Source organism: Astatotilapia calliptera, chromosome 6 (genome assembly GCF_900246225.1).
Source record: "Astatotilapia calliptera chromosome 6, fAstCal1.2, whole genome shotgun sequence".
Classification (NCBI taxonomy): domain Eukaryota; kingdom Metazoa; phylum Chordata; class Actinopteri; order Cichliformes; family Cichlidae; genus Astatotilapia; species Astatotilapia calliptera.
The window spans coordinates 32006764-32016910 of NC_039307.1; positions in this window are offsets into that span (position 1 = coordinate 32006764).

The following is a 10147-nucleotide window of genomic DNA, read 5'->3' on the forward strand; positions in this document are numbered from 1 at the left end:
CCCGTTTGGATCTTTAGCCATCAGAATTGTTGTCTTAAGGCCAAGAAAGATGCCAAGCGGATTTATTTTACCAAGTGGATCATCATGGCCTTGCCATATTGGTCCATTTGATTGACCTTTATTATAATTATGAATTTATTTTATTTTCAGTTGCTACAAACGGGACAGACATGACTGGGGGATAGGACAGGGAGAAAGAATGAAAGAAAGAGAGGGAGAGAAACAAAACCAGAGGGGAGAAGAGACGGTGAGAAGGGGGGGAAGAGAGAAAAAAAACAAAAAAAACAAAAAAAAAACCCAAACAAAACACCTGGATCACCTGTATGGAGAAAAAAAACAGAAGAGAAAGCAAACAACAAAGAGCAACATAATAAAAAAACAGCACCATCACAATAAACTAGCTAGCTAACAGTAGATACTAAATAATAAACGATATTGTGCAGCACGCAAGATAGACAGCGCACAATGTGCTTTGAGGCAGCAGCCAAGAAAGGTGTAGTCCGCGTCTGTGAACACCCGTGTGTACACCTGTGTGCATACCTGTGTGGATCAGCATGCTTGTATTCCAAAGGTTTCTCCATGTAACGATCTGCTAGGGAGTGTGGGGAGCCACAGCCCCGTCCACCAGGGTATAAAGCAGGTATAGAGGAGATCCAGGCCCCAGATATCCAGAGGCCCCAGAGTACAAGGACCCGAGGAGGACCACCAAAGGGGGGGGGAACCGTGCCACCCTCCTGGGAAGAGCTGAGTAGAGCCCCAAAGGAGACGGCCAGCACCTCCTCCCAGCCCCCCAGCCCTGACGGCTAACAGAACCGGGGTGAGTGAAGACCTCAAACCTCCCTACGCCCGCTCATATGTAGTGTTGCTGTGTGCTGATCTAAAGTGCATTTAAAACACAGGAGAGCATGGTACTAGCTTCCTCTCAGAGAGCAGCACGGCTCTTCCCGAAAACCCTTAGTGTCTAAATGCATTTAAAATTGAGGGTAGGGCACCAGCGCCAGAGGTGGGTTGGAGTACACCGACCATCCTCTGGATGCTGTAAAACGTGCCCACCCCCAAGGCCCTATATGTATGTGTTATGTGAGAGTGTGAGTAATGTGGATGTCTAGGTTGCAGAATAAAACTGAGGCACAGGCGGCCAGAAGGGGACAGAGGGGGAGTGCCTCCCCTGCACCCTGGTGAGATACCTGCACCCCAAGCCCTGCGTGTGTGGGTGGGTGTGGTAGAGCGGGAATAGGGAGGCAGCTGAGGATGGGGAGGGAAGAAAGGGAGGGGCAAGTGGCCCCTCCCTGGGGCCAGCTCCTCCGCTGACCCCAGTAGGCACCCCCACACTCCGGAACCCACCAGGGCAAGGGGGCCCAGGCCCATCCGGACCAGGGCCCGCAGCTGCAGCACCGCCCAGCCCCACAGAGTCCGGGGCAGCCCACCCGACTCCTCACCAGAGAAAACTGCACCCACCCCATCATCCAATTAACTCCCAAACTACACAAGACAATAGACACCCAGGTTGAGTTCATTCTCCACCTCTCCCCAGCTGCAGAGTGAACTCCTGTAGTGAGGAGACCACCTGCAAAGATATAACGTCTGAATAATTTCTAAACTAATCAGTCAAACTGTAAAACCTACAGTTAAGAGTCATGAATTCATGCGCTCAAAGCCGTCCAGTGGTCCGGATTGGAGTCTTTGGCAAGTCTATGCTGGACCCTGGGCCTTATGTTTGACACCCCTGCTTTAAAGCTTGTGAGTTGTGTGTGTTTGTGGCTTTTTACTCCGGCTCAGTGGAGAGGACGCTGTTTTTTAATTAAGAGATAAATCAATTAGAGAACAATAAATACAATGAAAAAATGTAAAATAGCATAACCACAGAATGAGAAGTTTTCACACATGCACATCATCTTTGTATGGCTCAGTTCTCATATACTGAACATGCCACACACACACACACACACACACACACACACACACACACACAGAGTATGGCCTTGTCTCACTTGGAGACATTTCCTGTTTCTTCACAGTGTTATGGCTGTAAATTATGCTAGACAACGCTGTAACTATAATCAGCTTTAAACACACACACACACACTCACATACATATACATAAACATGAGCGACAAACAGATTCTGATGTAAACATGAGGATTTTCTCCCATTTCATGCACTGTGAGCAGATGAATTAACATCCAAAAGAGACAACTTTGCTCCTAAATCATATCAACATATGTGAAATTACAGCATGAATTCAGAGAACAGGAGACAGTATTATTAATACCTGCATGAGCCCTCAGAACAGGTGATTCAAACCCTCTGTAGAGTGGACTGTTGCATAAATTGCAGAAGCTGTTGTTGATACGAGTTATGATAATGGCGCCATCTGGTGGCCATGTGCCTAAATGCCAGCGAGACACATTCGGTGAAAAGAGCGATTTCGGTGATGGTTGGTGTTGGTGCTAGAGCATCTTTTTAAAGACTGTTTCACCTGTACATATAATATATAAGTGGGACATTTAGCTTGTTTTTAGTTTTTATCCTTTTTTAATGCCCTGTGCTTGTTTTATTGTAAATAAATTATGTTTACTGCTACACTTGAGTTTTGTACTCCTTGTCTACCACCCCCTTATATTTTTTTTAGCTGAAACAACGACTGTACAAAAGAAATAATAAAGTGTGTAATATTAAGATGAAATAGAATTTTAAAATATTACAGTTACCTTTGATACCAACAGGTATTGTCTTGGAGAAAAATGAACTACATTAGAAAATATGTGGGGTCATTTTTAAGTTTTCAAGGCTTGCTAAGATTATAGGCGCATCCTCAAAGAGTCATAAGGGACACATCAGTAAGAGCTCATACATATGCACAAAGCCAGGCCATAAACATACTCACGTCCTCTTTTATTTTGGTGACTGCTCTTCTGTGTCTTGTGTGTAGTTTAACTTCCTCCAAAGTCATCATGTTCGGTGCTTTTGGGTTTAATTCTTGTCCTCTGAGTCCAGTGTTTTGGGTCCCTCTCTTGTATGCCAAACAGCCAAAACAGGGAATAAGCTATGAAGCAGAGGTGGGACCAAGTCATTGTTTTGCAAGTCTCAAGTAAGTCTCAAGTCTTTATCCTCAAGTCTCAAGTCAAGTCTCAAGTAATGTCAGGCAAGTCAGAGTCGAGTCTCAAGTCACTGGTGTAAAAGTCCGAGTCAAGTCACAAGTCTGAAACTTTGAATTTCAAGTCCTTTCGAGTCTTTAAAAAAAAAAAAGAAAAAATAATGTTGCAGTTATGCTAAATGTAAATATTAGACCATGTAATTTTAAAATCTGTGTTTTTCTCAACACATGACAAAATAGTGAACTTAGAAAATATACACAAATTGTGAAATTGCACCTCTTTAAAATGCAGCTCAATTAAACCTAGCTCCAAGAATAATTTTCACCGACAGTTCTGAGATAAGCTGCATGTTATTCTTGGATGCGGTTGTAGGACCAGCTTTAAAATCGCATGACAAAAATATCATACACATTAAAAAAAACTGTATCACCAACGTAGCCTGGACAACATTTGCTAGTTAGATGAAGTCAGCTATCTCATCTTAGCATATTTATATGCATGTTTATAAGCATACGGTTCTTGGAGTGAGTGCATACACTCATGAAGTTTAGTAACTTCAGGTCACTGCAACAAGCCCAGGTACAGTTTACCGACGGATGGGTACAGGACCTTGAAATGCACCGTGTAGAACGAAAGACCATCGTACGTATCATAAGTTTACCAGTCTCACAAACTGTCGTCATAAATACACATTCATTAACCATTTATTAATAGGACCTTTGAGCTCAACGGTAATTAATTAGCAGTGGAAATAATTTCTGGTAGCGTTACAGAAATGTAGCAGTGACAATAATATTGTATGCTGTAATCGTACTGGGAAATTAGTGATACAAAACAACTGTTTTATCCTGTGAATAAAAGTATATGTTTTTGTCAATGTACCATAATAACAGAAGCGAAACGCAATATTGTGTCAGGACAATTCACTATTTATGCACAATAAACAAAGGAGCATAGCGCGACAATTTCTGTTCAGCGCCAGACTTGCTTGTAACCTATATCACTAATTATGTTATGAAAATGACGTATTAACTACTAAAAAACACTGACCTTCGTGTAAATGCTTGGAGCAGACTAACCTGTGAGCTGGAGTGTTCTGGGACGTTATATTTGATCTTTGAATGGCTGCGATCCAGACCATCCGTCGCGTTTTTGTTACTTCGGAAACATGGCTTGAACAATTTCTCTTCAACGACGTAATCCGATAACAACCGATCTCTTTACCCGTCGGCTTCCCGTGGCTGTCATGCGACCGGCTATTGCAGTTAATAATACAACAGCTTCTTGACATTTTTGTGTTTCTTTTTATCGCTGTATAACTGATTTCAATTGAAAGCCTGCGTGCGCCAGTACCGCTTGCCACGAGTTCCCAGAATCCTTTGCGGTTCTACCCGTGAATGACGTCACATTTTCAATCTCTATATAATATGCATGTTAAATTTTATATTTGGGGTAAAATATCAAGTCTTTTCAAGTAAACCGGTTCAAGTCCAATTCAAGTCCCAAGTCATTGGTGTAAAAGTCCAAGTCAAGTCACAAGTCTTAGAACATTTTTTCAAGTCAAGTCTAAAGTCATAAAATTAATGACTCGAGTCCAAGTCATGTGACTCGAGTCCACACCTCTGCTATGAAGTAAGATATTCATCCATCAACCAAGCATATCACAAAACTTCACATATGTCAATCAAACTGAAATGTCTTTTTCTGGGGTGTTTGACTGATTCGGTCTCACTGACACTTCATCACAGCTGCATCTTTCTTTGTGACCTTTCCTGTGATTGTGCAGCTTTTGAAAGGTTAAAAGGCAAGGTCAACTCAGATTACTTCATCATATTTATAGTTTTCACAGTGTCTTTGTTTGTGCCACATCTGCCAAAGACTCAAGAAGAAAAACAAGAAGTTCCTCAAATATTTTATTTGGACCCTATAGCTACCGCCCTATCTCCAAATTACTTCTACTTTCAAAAATTATTGAGGAAGTGCTTAATGAACACTGACTTTAGCAAAAACCCCAGTGATGCTTTGCCTGTGCTTATGAACAACATTTTTATTGAGAGTGCTGTAATCCATAATAAGTACATATAAGTAATAAATACACAGGTGTCTCCTATTATCGTCTTACAACTTATCTTAACCCTTTACAGCCGATCGGAGCGGGCACGCTCTGTTTTGCGTAACTATTTTTAAATCCCGGTAGCTCTGCAACCACTTAAGCTAGCACAATAATTTCTTTTGCATATGAAACTGGAGGAGTTGTACTTACATCTTATGCCATCAGCTTGTCCTAGGTCACAGTTTCCTTCCACATATAGCTTTGCAAAAACTGCATAAAAATCACTTGCAGCAACAAAAACATGATATTCCAGAAACACGCTTCGCCGATCCATCAGCTGTTTGTAACACTTCCTACGTCCATCAGCGCGAACTATCACATGACCATGACCTGCCCGAAACCGGAAGTAACGTCATTTTGCGGAAATGTAGTTTTTTACGATCGGGCCCTTATGAGCTTGTGTTTTACTTGTTATGTGTTTTAAAAAGTTATGTTTGAGTTTATGACTTTCTGTGTCGTTTCTGGGATGCTTAGGACTCATATTGCACTGCTGGAAATAGTTTATTTTGATGCATATGCTGTTATTTTGCAAATTTGCACTATAATATTTATTTTCGTTTTTCCTGCAGTATATAAAAATTGGTGTATTTCAAAAATAAAACTATGAAGACACTCAAAATAAATTTCCTGTGGTGGGAAACTAGTTTGTGTAACTTTTTTGTATTTACAGTTTTGAGGGATAAGCCTCTTAAATTTCTCTAACTAGAAATATATGTTAAAAAAACAAAAACGATTTTCAATTTTTTTGTAGTTTATTGCACTTTTTTGCAATTTATGTAATTACTATGCACCTAATGCAGACATATTATTAAAGTTTGGGCTATAATGGTTGTATTGATGTATAGCAACTTGAAATACTCCCAAAAATGGCTCCACAGCATGTAAAAATATAATATAAGCTCTGGCGAACTTGGTTCTATGGTAGGTCTTAAAGGGTTAAAGCCTCCCCAACACACACACTCCCTACTTTGAACAAATAATAACAGACACAAAACAGCTAGAAACCTGGTTTATGATCAACATCTTAGTTTTTTCACCTGAATATCTAAAGTCTGTCCAGTTTTATAAGATTGGAGGCTAAGCTGTTGTACTCAGATCAAGCTGTTTTCACTTTTGTTACTGATGAAACATTTGGTATTCCAGCCTTATTAATGAATTCATATTTTCATATGTTTCACATTTTCACCCTTCATTTTGCTGTCTGCATTCATAAAGCCTGCATGAAACAGAAACAGCAAGAATGCATGGAGAGAAGCATCTCTGTAAGAGTCCATCGTCTGTTTTTGTATTTCCTGCCATGCTATTCTTTGCTCTACTGTAACTGTTAATGTGTATAAATAGAAATGCCTCTCTCTGTCAGTTTTTCTCTTCTTCGCTTTTTCATCGTGTATTTCTGCTTTTACAGTTACAGTCTTTTCTGCTTGTTTCATCTGCCAGTGCTTTTTGTGTTTTGGGTGCACATTTTTTTTTACACAGCAGTCATTTCACACATGTCTGGTGTTGATGCATAATATGACACCTTTCTGATCTTTGCATGTCATACTTCTTTCATTGTTCAGCATTCACACATGTATCATGCCCTTACTTCTCTTGCAGAGACTTCATGTTTCTTTAAAAAGAGAAATAAACAAAAAATTGAATTATTACAGGGTTGAGTAATGCTATCCACGAGTTGTTCATTTACACTGCATTTGATTCCCCCCCCCCCCCCCCCCCCCCCCATTTGATACATTGAGAGAAACAGGATACTTTGTATCTGTAATCACACCAGCAGAGACAACATATTGTCAAGGAGTAAAACAGAAACAGAGGAAGGATCAGTATGTTTGATTTGGCACAGAAACATAGCTATAATTCAGTACGGAAGGATCATAAGAAAGAAATGACCATGATTTATTAATGTACAGAATTTAGATAGAGGTATTTGGCAGTTAGACTCCGATGGCCCGTTGATCCCAGCAGTGATAGGGATTAGAGCAGGACTCCCTGTGAGGGTGGGGATGAATATGGAGGCTTGAATACAGCCTGAGTGATGAGAGGCGGTGATGTGGAGAAGGTGGGTTGCACAAAGGCGTCTGCAAAGGAGAGTGACAGACGCGCAGTGAGATTTAAAGTATGTGGCATGAGTGCTACTTTGTCTGATGAAGGCTGGGAGAAAAATGATTGGACAACATCAGTGATGTCACCAAACAGCTTCTCACCTGGGAAAGTAGAAGTGACGTGAAGCTTAGAATTAGCCGGCAACACCTGGGAGCAGACAGATGTGAGACCTGAGATCTTCCTTATTAAACTTATGCATAAGATTCCTTATAACGGGATGGAAAGATGAGCTAAAGATGAGCTAACTCGGGGTGACCATTGGTAGAACAGACTGCACTTCAGTCTCCACTCCACTGAGAATCTCTACTCCAAATCTGAGCCTGATAAAGAAAAGCAAATAAACAGACATTAAAAGGCAGTATTCCTCACTAGGTTTTAGTATAACATCAGTAGCTGGTGTATCTGTAAGTAGTTTTTAATCTCTGAATAAAACACATTATAAAAATGAGCCAAAAAGAGGAAATGCTTGATAGTGAAATATGTGATCTCAAAATATTGTGGTAAAAGCAAGAAGAAAAATATAATACTGCTTCTCAAAGGAAGTTTTCATGTGGGTGAGCTTAAGATGCTTTTATCTCAAAATAACAAAAGCAACACACAGATGTTTTGTCGTGCTGTTATATGTCATATATGAATAGCTGCTGCACTAATTTGATAGGAGGAGGAAGTGATCTGAAGGTGTTGCATGCACACATATTTGCCGTAATTTCCATGTCCATTTGGTCATAAGACTTTGTAGTTTTAAGAAGATGACTTCTGCTTTTAAGCAATCATTCTTTAATAAGACAGCAGCTGAGGGTTTTGAAAGCTCATTAGTCAACTTTCTGATTAGACAGTGAAGTCTGCAACAGCCATGTTCTTCACAGAAGCTGAATGTTTGTTCTGGGTTTTTGTTCTCTCTCTCTCAGGTAGGAAAGATTCTGTTTTACCAGATCCCTTAATTCAATGTCCACTTATATGTATGTTAATGTTGCATTAATGCATAGGTAACATTTTACAGTTGTAGATATTTGAGACATGTAAAATGAACATTTGCTGTTGTTTAGTTTATGCTAAAAGAAGGAATTTTGCTGTATTCCGTAAGATCATCTTTTCTGGTCTTCCTGTCCTTTCACAGCCACTTGTTTCTAAAAAGTACACTTTATTATTACATAAGCTGCTAGTTTCTCAGAATTATGTACTAAACGTGGCCTTGCTTCAGTGCCATGAATCACTGGGTTTAACCCATACTAACTCACTCCCGGCTTGGCTCACATAGCTTCGTAAATGATTATTCTCGAACAACTACAGCGCCTAATCAGGATATTTAAGAAAGTAAAAGTGAGATTTTCATATTTGTTGGTAACTATTAGTGTGCAGAATTATTATGCAACTAAATGAAAAATGAATATTTCCCCATTTCCTTTGTTTATTTTCAGCCAATGAAGTGAGAATGACAAAACAAACAACTTTAAAACTTTAAATTTATAAATAAATGTTTTTGACATAAAAAAAAGTCATTGACCAAAACACTGAATTTACTTTCAAGTTGAAGATTGTTGGTTATTTGATTTCTCAATGATCAAATGTTTTCTGCAGCAGCACCCGGAACCTCCCAGACAATGTTCGGAGAGGGTTTTGGTCAGAAGAAGAAGTACTATAATTTTCCAGTTAATATGAAATCAATGGAAAATAACACGTTTGATTCTTCTCAAATCTTTGGTGGTCTGTTTTTAATACATTTCTTGACCCTGTGACTTTTTGCAACAAAACATTTGATGGTTCTCTGATAACGTTGCAATATATTAGCAATTTTCAGAGTGCTGCATGGAAAAATGCATGAAACTTATATTGTCAGAATAACATATGAATGTTATAGAAATTGTGTAAATCTGCACAGATGCTTGTTAATCAAATGTTGTGTTAAAGGTGTTCAGGGACAAACAAACAGCATCTGTGCCTTGAAAGGTTCATCAGTGAATCTGTCCTGCTCACATCAACATCCAACATCAAGCATGAACTGGTACAGTGTACACAGGGGGGGCTTCAAGATTGAGACATCTGCAGATGGAAAGTACAGCATGTCAGCAGATAGTAACTTGACTCTGACAGTCAACAATCTAGCAGAGAATGATGCAAACATTTACTGCTGCAGAGAACCTGCTGACAAATCAGACTGTGGCCAAAGGGGAATTTCTCTCAGTGTTGCAGGTACAGTGGTTTTATCAAATGCGTTAAGAACTCATCTATGAATAATCAATGTATTGATAATTTTTCTATTAACAATCCTCTCAGAGCTGCAGGTAAAGGTGATTCCTGCCACAGAGGGACAGACAGTAACACTGATGTGCAGCAGCAGCTGTCCTCTGACTGAAAAGCCTGCAGCCTACATCTGGTACAAGAACAGAGAGTTTCTCTATGAGGACTGGTCTCCCTGGTACCAAGAGCTGCTCAGCAGTGAGGAAGCAGTCACATACTCCTGTGCTGTCAAAGGCTACGAGCATCTCAGAGCCCCTGAAGTCTCTGTGGGTGAGTCATGATGTTCAGTGTGTTACAAAATAAACTACTCTAAATAAACTAAGTCAAATAATTCTGAGTAAACATACTCAATACTCTAATATTTTTTTCATCCAGATTCCATCACATCAACATGCTTCAATGTGACGTACACTAAAAGCGAAATGTGTCCTTATCAGCAGGGATCAGAACATGAGCCTTGTTCCATCACATTTCCCAGAGGTGAACACAAACACGTCTTCTTACTGATCTCTGAAATGCACTGTTTCTATATTCACTTTTTTAACCCCTCAGCTGTAAAAAGGCTGAAGGGTTAAAAGATGTTATTGGCAGTTGGCAT